The following is a 9623-nucleotide window of genomic DNA, read 5'->3' on the forward strand; positions in this document are numbered from 1 at the left end:
AGTTTTCCCGGAGATAAGAGCATGGAAAACCAGTGGAACAGATGAGTGGCTAAGAATAAAGGCATAAAGCTGTCACAGTATCCCAAGCTATTCAGCTCTTTCTCTGCCCTTGGATAATTTGAGATAGGGTCTTCTACATACAAAGTTGAGCTTCAAAGTCACTATGTAGCTACTCACGAGGATTCTTTGCCTCCATACTCCTAACTGCTAGGATGACAGGCTTACATTGCCAAGCATGGCTGGAGAATGTCTTTTACAAACTCTCCTAGCTATATGGCTGTGTAGTCCAACTGAAAACTGCAGAGACAATACCTTATTTGAGAGCCTATTGCATAACTGATAGTCCTAATTGTGTGTATATGTTCTTGAGTTATCAAAAAGAGATTAATATGCCACTGAACTAATGCCAGAAATAGGAAAATTCAGAAAGAGAAGTGGCTTTAATGTAAGGATAAATTAAAATACTTATTTAGTGCATGTGTATGAGTGTGTAGCGTATGCACGTGTGTATGAGGGGTGTGTATACAGAGGCCTGAAGAGAACACCAGGTGTCCTTCTCTGCCAGGTTCAAGTTTAACTAATGTTGAGAAGGATTATATCTTTCAAAAGGGGGGATAGCCATTTACTAGGTAAATAGTATTGATGTTTAAGAAGAGTTTAATATGGCTATGTGGATTTAGAGGTCAACTGCTAAGGCTATAAAAGTGGCAGAAATCCAAAGCTGAGAATGGTTGCTCATGCTTGTAATCTCACCATTCAAGAGACAGAGACGGGAGGACCAGGGATTTAACATAATCCTTGGCTATAGCCTATCTTAAAAAAAAAGAACAGGAAGAAGAAGCCGGCGTTGGTGGTGCACGCCTTTAATCCCAGCACTGGGAGGCAGAGGCAGGCAGATCTCTGTGAGTTCGAGGCCAGCCTGGTCTACAGAGTGAATTCCAGGACAACCTCCAAAGCAATACAGAGAAACCCTGTCTCGAAAAACAAAACAAAACAAAAAAAGCAAACAAACAAAAAAAGTGGAGTCTATAAAGACCCTGCTTCCCTTCTTGTACCCAGGTTAATTCTGACACTCACTGAATGACCACCTCAAGTACCTATGCAACAGGAGCCCCCATTTCCCTGGCTTTATTGTGTGTGTCCCTTTGTATGCATTCGAGGCTAAAGGACATGGGCGTCCTATTCTACCACGCTGTCTTACTCCTTGAGACAAGCTTTCTCACTAACCCTGGACACAGGCCGGCAGCCAGCAAGCTCTGGTGTTTCTCTTGTCACAAGCCCTTGGCCACACGTGGCTGTCTCCTGGGATGCTGGAGACTGGAACTCAGAGTCTTTATGCTTCAGCAGCATGTCCACTTACCCACAGCCACCTCAGCGGCCACCCAACCACACTTTGAATTGCCTCATTACCTCTCCCACGACAAGAGGTACACAAAGAAGAATCCACTTGCTCTGACTTTTCTTCTATTTTTTGTCACTGGTCCCCTAAATTTCCTTAATGTCTGAGATCACAACTATAGACATAGCCAAAGCTCTTCTAAGAAACCTAATTAAAGGATGAGGAGAGTTGACTTTTTTGGGGGGGAGGGGGTAGTGCTGGGGATGGAATGCAAGTCCTCACTAACGATAAGCAAGCACTCAGGCACTGAGCCACACCTGCTGTCTCACATTTGGAGTATCGTCTCTCAGAGGAGACCAGAATCAGTCTCAACTAGTTCATGAAGACGCGTTCACATATTGGAACATGGTTCTACCTCAGCAGGCATTTGGGTAAGACAGACCCCAACGACTGGAGAAGGGGTCAAGTCGAGTCATCTTAGGGTCTTAGCTGAAGGTTGAGTTCAGAAGTTAGCTCTTTATTTCCTAAAATTATTTTATTTAACGACTCCCCCTCTGTCGTGCTCACTCTCGGCCGCCAGACCCAGTTCCCAAAACTGCTGGGGAGCACTTAAAACAAAAAGGCAATCAGAAACTTCGTTTTGACCCAAGCAGAAAATAACCCTGATCTTGCTTCCTTATGAGGGCTCAACTCGATGCCCTTCCAGCATCGCCTGAAATGAAAGAGGGGTCGAGGCAGTTCAGCACCAGGGTTTGCTACTTTGCGGGAGGACAAAACGACATCTGGTCCCAGGCACCCCGTCTGGAAGCCCCGGGAAAGATGGGGAGGGCAGGCAGGAGCTAGCCTCTCCGGTCCGGCCACTCTGCTCGGCGTCTCCCCAGCCAGGCCCAAGCCTATTCTGCTCTCAGGCTGTCACACCTCAGTGTGGGAACCCAGAACCCGGGTTAAATGAGGGCCCGAGGAGGTCGAGGGTGAGCCGGGATGGCCGCTGAGGCGCGCCTCGGAGGAGATGACTCCGAGTCGGGCGAGAGGAACTGGCCCCGGAGAGCGCGCCAGGCGGCCCCGCCACCCGGTACCTGGTCTAGGAGTCAGAGCGTAGTACCGACTCGTCTCGGCTCCGCCTCCTCAGTTTGGTGGCCGCGCTGCCGCCAGGCCCGTTGCTGGGAGGGAGGTACGCAACGTGCCATGCGCAGTGGAGGGATCCAGGAAGGCTGGCAGAGTCTCGCCACGCCCGTAAAGGAAGCCCCGCCCCTCCCACGGATGATGCTTCTCATTACCCCGCCCCACGGAGGAAGTCCCTCCCCTCCCCTGCCGAGGAAGCCTTGCTCTGCCTCACCCAAGGAAGAAGCTCCGCCCCTCACCTCCCTCGTCCCGCTCTCGGAAGACGCTCCGCCTTACCCTTCCCGTGAAGGAAACTCTGCCCCGCCCTGCCCCGCCCCAGCTATCTCCTCCCACAGAGGAAGCTCCGCCTTCCCGCGGAGAGGGCTTATCCGCTTCCCGCGTGCAGAGCACCCAGCCGCTGTGGCGGGGAGAGAGCTCTTAACTAGTCTCTCCCCTTTCTTTGCTGAGGGCGCTCCTTATCTAGGTAGAAGCGGGTTTCCCCAAGGCAAAGACCTAAATTACTAGTCGTCATTGTTGCAGACAGCAGTCCAGAAGGGCCCTGGGGCCTCCCATACCCCTCCTATCTGCAGAGAAGGGTCAAGGGCCAACTAATTATAGCTAGGGACTTGCCTATCAGTATTTCCCCCACCCCGTCCTAACCCCCGCAAATCATTTCACCTGGTAGGACTTAAAGTGAAAAAACACTTCATATGCCTTACTTGGGTCTGTGTCCCAGACATTGCGGAACAAACTGAAGAGGAAACTCACCCTGTGTCGGTGCCCCAAGTTCCTTCTATGTAAAGCAAGGAAAATTGCTCAACTAAACCCTCCTTCATCCATAACTTTTTTTTTTTGTATTGGGTTTGAGACAGGATCTCATGTAACCTGGGCTGTCCTTGAACTCAGAGATTAAAGCTGGGATTACAGCTTGGTGATGTGTCCTTTTTGTAGAAACCTAGGATGAGTTTCCTTTATGAAGACAGGTGCACACGGGACTGATAAAATGAAGCATTCCAGATGCAGCGAGACTTCCTTCTGTGACTTAGGACTTTCAGTCACTTCAGTTGCTGTGGAGTGCTGTCAAGTAATGAATACCTGTTTCGCCCAGTTCCGTCCCCTCACAGAATAATGCCAGTCTAATAACTTCCAAGATGTGTGAGTTCGGCAACATCCAAACCCGGGCTTAATGGGAATACACCAAACGTGCTGCAGGATCTCACCGTTTTACACACTTCTGTGACCTTACCTATTGATTTAACATTGTAAAGCACAAACTCAGTCTAAAATGTTTCTTTCAGAAGTGAACCTAATGAGTCCACAAAGAAGCAAGAAAATGGAGGGAAATTCAGTTTCTGCAGTTCACATGGTCTTTGGAAATGAGTATTACAGAAAGCAACAAAAAGATGCCAGCTTTGGGCTGGAGAGATGGCTCAGAGGTTAAGAGCACTGGCTGTTCTTCCAGAGATCCTGAGTTCAATTCCCAGCAACCACCTCTTCTGGACTGCAGGCAGAACACTGTATACTTATTAATAATGAATAAAAATTTTAAAAAATGCCAGCTTTGCAGGGTGGTGGTGACGAACACCTTTAATCCCAGCACTCAGAGGCAGAGGCAGGCAGATCTCTGAGTTCAAGGCCAGCCCGGTCTACAAAGTGAGTTCTAGGACAGCCTCCAAAGCTACGGAGAAACCCTGTCTTGAAAAACAAAAGATGCCAGCTTCATTTTGCTTTAAAATTTTCTGAGTATGTATGTGTACTTGAGTATACATATGCATACCACATGTGTACAGAAGCAAGCAGAGGCCAGAGGGTGTCTTATCCCCAGGAACAGAGCGACAGATAGTTGTGGGTTCTGGATCCTTTCCAAGAGCAGCCAGTGCTCCTAACTGCTGACCTGTCTCTCCAAACTATGGTTTTGAGGCAGGGTCTTAATTCTAGTTCAGGCTGACCTGGAACTCACTCTGCAGCCCAGGCTGGCCTTAAACTCAAAGACACACACACCACAGACACCCCGCCGCCCCCCACGTCTGTTCTGGGATTACAGATGTGAACCACCACACCAGGCTATACTTATCAAGCAGCCTCAAGTTGTGTTTTCCCCTCCTCTTCCTCGCCTTTCTTCTTTGGACTGTACTAAAGATTGGGCCTAGGACATCACACATGCTGGGCAAGTGCCTCAGGCCTAAAAGCTCTTAGTCGTTATAATGGGATGTATTAACACTAGGTACTTCATCGGCCACCACATTTTCTAACAGGATGTTACAATCTGAGAGTCAGCATGGCTGGCAGATTTTACCAACCATATGGCTGCCCAACAAAGCTACTCAGAGACCCCCTTCTCCCAGACTCTGCTGTGTCAATGAGCAAATGCATAGGTTCTCATACACCAATCAGAATAAATGGAAACAAACTGTATAATGAAAGGTCAACATTCAGAGGTTACAGAGTGTGAGCCCTGGAAGGCACAAGTTCCTGATGCTTTTAACTTATTGTAGGGGAAGGGTGCTTGAAGATTTCCAGAGCTTTTGGAAACTGACTTGAAGCCGAAAGCAATGGAGACAGGCTAAACTAACTACTTGCTTTTTTTTTTTTTTTTTACTTTTTTAAAGCTACTTGTATTTTTAATTCTATTGTTTAAATACATAAGCTTCTACATGAAAACCCATATGTGAACTCCTTGTTTAAAGAATACTCAAGGGCTGGAGAGATGACTCAGAGATTAAGAGCACTGGCTGCTCTTCCAGAGATCCTGAGTTCAATTCCCAGCAACCACATGGTAACTCACAACCATCTATAATGATCTGGTACCCTCTTCTGGTATGTAGGCACACATGCAGGCAGAATAATAAATAAATCTAAAAGAATACTCAAGTGAAATAGGGCAATGTGTGGGTGAGAACAAGTTGACTAGGACTACTTACCTGCAAAGTGTTTCAACTTAGGCTCTTTACATTTCACTATCTAACATGAGTATCCACCTAGTCATTTTAGGAAGGGGTAGAAGACAAAAGAAGAGAACAGACTTGCCAAAAGCACTAGGATAGGAGAGCTGGAGGGTGAAACTCATCAGTAGAGTGCTCACCCAACACACAGGATTCAAGCATGTGCTTTGGGTTCAAGCATGTGCAGCTCAAAAATCTGTAGTTCTAGCTCTGCTAAGAGACAAGCTAAGCTAGAGAAAATGCTCAGAGGAAAGCTATGTAATGTAAATTTAAAATATGAATGGAGGGAGGGGGAGAGTAGTGTGGGAACAAATATGACAAAGTACAATGTTATGTGTATGAACATGTAATAATGAATCCCATTATTTTGTATGCTAACTAGAAATACCTTTGAAAAGTGGAAAAAACCTTATGAAAACCAGCAGTTCAATGGACAGGTGGAGGCAGTGTCATTTTGTTCCTCAGTAACCATTCCCAAGGAAAGGAATACTTATTTGTTTGTTTTTCGAGACAGGGTTTCTCTGTATTGCTTTGGAGGCTGTCCTGGAACTAGTTCTTGTAGACCAGGCTGGTCTCAAACCCAAGAGATCCACCCCATCTCCTGAGTGCTGGGAATAAAGGCATGCGCCACCACCGCCTGGATACTTTAAAAAAGGCCAGGGTGAGCATCAGAAGCTGGAATTCAGCCTGGAATAAATGGGGCTGGGACCCTGTCTCAAAAGGTGAGCATGGCAGTGCGCCCCCAGCTGCCTAGGAGGGGATGAGGGAAGACTGAGTCTATGAGTCGGAAACTAGCCTAAGTAACACTTTAACAAGCAGTCCTCTCAGAAAATAAGTAGATGTGGTGGCACCCGCCCCAGCACTCCAGGCTATGGCAGGGGCACTGTCATAAATTTCAGGCCAGTCTGGGTTATAGATGAGACCTTGTCTCAAGAACAAAGCAGTCAAACAATACAATCTACCATTAGGAAAAAAAATCAGTTTTCTTTTATTCCTTCTCAATTCAGAGGGTTGAGACAGCTGTGAACTTGTAGAGACATAAAGCCGTATTCCTATGTTTAAAGATTTTGTTGTAATATATATATGTATGTGTATATATATATATATATATTTGTGGATTAAAACCTAGAGCTCAGTCTACACTGTTAAGAGTCACAATTTTCACACTACAAATGATCAGTCTACACTGTTGATACTTTCTTACAGAATTGGGTTTGAGGAAGGCTTCATTTTGTGTGGATGTTTAGTGTAACTTTGAGGTTGTATCATACTGAAAATAAAGTCATTGGTGATTTACTCCTCAGGAAAAAAAAAAAAAAGATTTTGTTGTATTCAGATGTGTGTGTGAATGCAGTTGCCCACCGAGATCAGAAGAGGGCAGCAGACCCCCTAGAACTGCTGAGATTCCAATGTGGGCCCTTTGCAATGGCAGTTAAGTGTTCTTAACTCCTAGCCTTCTCTCTAGCCCTGTTATCTTTCTTTTTCAGTCAGATCTGCTATCACCAAACACTAGAAACTTAAGAACTAGTATTAAAAATGTGTGACACTATGCCCAGCTAGGCCTTTTACTTTCACTGTTTCAGTAGTTTGGAATAGAAGCCACCCCTATGGGTCAACTCTTCTAGCCTTTAACGTCATTTAGATTAAGAGGCAGGAAAAGACAACATGATGCTCTATTTCTATTGGATGACTGGAATGAAAATGTCACCCAGTATTTTCCTTGGTCCAAGTTCCATATAAAGGAGTTCTACATCTTGTGCTTGACAGAGAGGTTTCCTTGTACTAAGGAATTATAAACAATTCCCCTGCTCTTTCCGCCAACTTGGCGCCTGTGGAGGCCTGCTGGGAACAGGACTTCTAAAAGGCAGATATGTCTGGCAGGCTGTGATGCACGGCCATTTTTGCTGGTTATAAGCGAGGTCTCTGGAACCAGAGAGAGCACACAGCTCTTCTTAAAATTGACAGTGTTTATGCCCGAGATGAAACTGAATTCTACTTGGGCAAGAGATGTGCTTACGTGTATAAAGCAAAAAAAAAAAAACAACACAGTGACACCCAGAGACAAACCAAACAAAACCAGAGTGATCTGGGGAAAAGTAACCCAGGCCCATGGAAACAGTGGCATGGTTCGTGCCAAAATCCAAAGCAACCTTCCTGCAAAGGCCACTGGACACAGAATCTGTGGGATGCTATACCCTTCCAGGATTTAAACAAATGAAAAGTAAATAAATAAAAGTGGATTTGAAAAAAAAATTCCCCTATTTCCATCACACCCCTCAGCTCTAAGAAAAAACAAAACAAAACAAAAAGACCTTGTCAGTTCTGACACAAAGTCAGAGAAGGCTAACAGGACACACTTCTTCTATTGGACAGAGGAGCATAAGAGTGTAAAGCAAAATGTACCATTTGATAGTAGCCGTGCCTTTGGAAGTGAGTATAAAACAGTTTTGTACTCATTATCTTTTGGTTCTAAACTATCTGTGAGATAAGTGGAAGAGATGGCTCAGCAGTTAAGAGTACTGACTGCTCTTGTGGATTTCCTGGGTTCAGTTCCCAGCACCTACATGGCAACTTATAACCTGTAACTCCAGTCCCAGGGATTCCAACACTCTTCTGGCTTCCTTGGGCACTACACATATGGCAGACAGACACACATGCAGGTAAAACACACATACACATAAAGAAAATTTTAAAATAAACTGGTAGGTAGGAAAATTATTTAATCCCACGTATTTTACAAAAGAATAAACACAATAAACTCAAAGAGGTTAGTGACTTACCCAAAGGGAAAAAGCTTAGAAATTTTTTCAATAAATTTTTTATTACATTTATTTATTCACCTACCATGTACATGCATCCTGGGGATCAAAACCAGGTCATCAAGCTTGGCAGGCACCTTCACCCATGGAGCATCTCACTGGTCCTAGCGATTTGGCTTTGTTGACACTGAAGCCAAGTCAGTTTCATATTTCAGGTCTCCAGGCAAAGAAATTTGGGAAGCATGGTTTCTTTCCAGTGTGACAGCAAACAACATTCTCCTTTCTTGGTCCACTGACTCTTAACAAGATGTCTTAACCCAAGGAAAAGACTATAATGGTTTGGATCATAAATGTCCATCCAAAATGCCATGGTAAAGACTGAGCCAGTAGCCAGTGGCAGACACTATGATCAGATGATGGAAACTGTAGACAGTTAGGTCACTGAGGGTGTGTTCTTGAGATATTAGAACCCCTGCCCCTGTCTGTCAGCTCTTGTCACTATGAGGTAAATGGCTTTGCTCCACCACAAAATGTCTCCCCTGGGCAAGAGGGTAAAGTCCAGGAGCTGAAACTGTGATTCCAAACAATCTTTTTCTTCTTGAAGATTATTATCTCAGCTATTTTGTCATTGTGGGAGAAAGCTGACCAATAGGAGCTCACTAATAACGTGTGTGGCTAAGGGTGGGCTGGCACATACATTTAATCCCAGACTCTGGCACTGAAGGAAGAGAATCAAAAGTTTAGTTTAACTTTTGGCTACACAGTGAATGAGGCCCTTTCTGAAGCAACATACAGGGCTTTAGAATATAAAGTATTCCAAAAGTATAAATGATAATTACAAAGGAATATTCAAGATTAATGCTTTGGAAGGAAAACCATTTAGTGCTAACTTTTAATGATAAGAGAACTTTCCTTTGGGTATATATATAATATTCTTGTAGGACAACTCCAAAAAGTCAAGGCGGCACTCTTAGATTTTGGTAATCAGTTTTTAATATATGTCATAGGTAGTTCATATGAATGCTTAAATTACAAAATTAGCTGCCACAGTCCAAATGTATGGGACTTTAAGAAAGCTTATATTACTCAAAAGATAACTAAGCACATAAATTTTGATTCTAAAATGTATTTAAAGATTTGTAAAACAATGTTAAGCCTAGAATCATATGGCCTTAAAGTGATTCAATTTTGTGTTATTCTTAATAACTTAAAACTTGTGAACTGTTAAAAAGTATACACCTACATATCTCAGTGTATACATTTCTATTAATCTAGACAAAGTCACATGAAAACTCCATATAATTCCCAAGGCAACAGCACACACTGTTTTCACTGCAACTCATGGTTACTGCCTCAGAACACAAAAAGCATCAACAAAAACCCACCACCTGGCTCCCCAAAACAAACAAACAAACAAACAAACAAACAAACAAACAAACACCAACTCTGTCCCGTCCCAGCAAAAATCACCTGGTACAAACA

At 44.3% G+C, this 9623-nt stretch overlaps 1 protein-coding gene and 1 pseudogene across 10 annotated transcripts in view; one reads left to right on the forward strand and one right to left on the reverse strand.

Annotated features, from left to right (window-relative positions):
* Positions 1-2560, reverse strand: part of Strada (STE20 related adaptor alpha) — a 29285-nt gene extending 26725 nt beyond the window's left edge. For 4 of the 10 annotated variants that reach the window (XM_040749933.1, XM_040749929.1, XM_040749931.1 and 1 more), the window contains exon 1: positions 2416-2560. The gene's annotated coding sequence lies outside the window, so the exon portion shown is untranslated. The remainder of the gene's footprint in view (positions 1-2415) is intronic. The other 6 variants (XM_040749936.1, XM_040749935.1, XM_040749930.1 and 3 more) reach the window with 4 other exon arrangements.
* A 4692-nt stretch (positions 2561-7252) lies between these two features.
* LOC106021126 lies at positions 7253-7592 on the forward strand (annotated as a pseudogene).
* Positions 7593-9623: the final 2031 nt, after the last annotated feature.

Source organism: Mesocricetus auratus, unplaced genomic scaffold, assembly GCF_017639785.1.
Source record: "Mesocricetus auratus isolate SY011 unplaced genomic scaffold, BCM_Maur_2.0 Super-Scaffold_100007, whole genome shotgun sequence".
Lineage (NCBI taxonomy): Eukaryota > Metazoa > Chordata > Mammalia > Rodentia > Cricetidae > Mesocricetus > Mesocricetus auratus.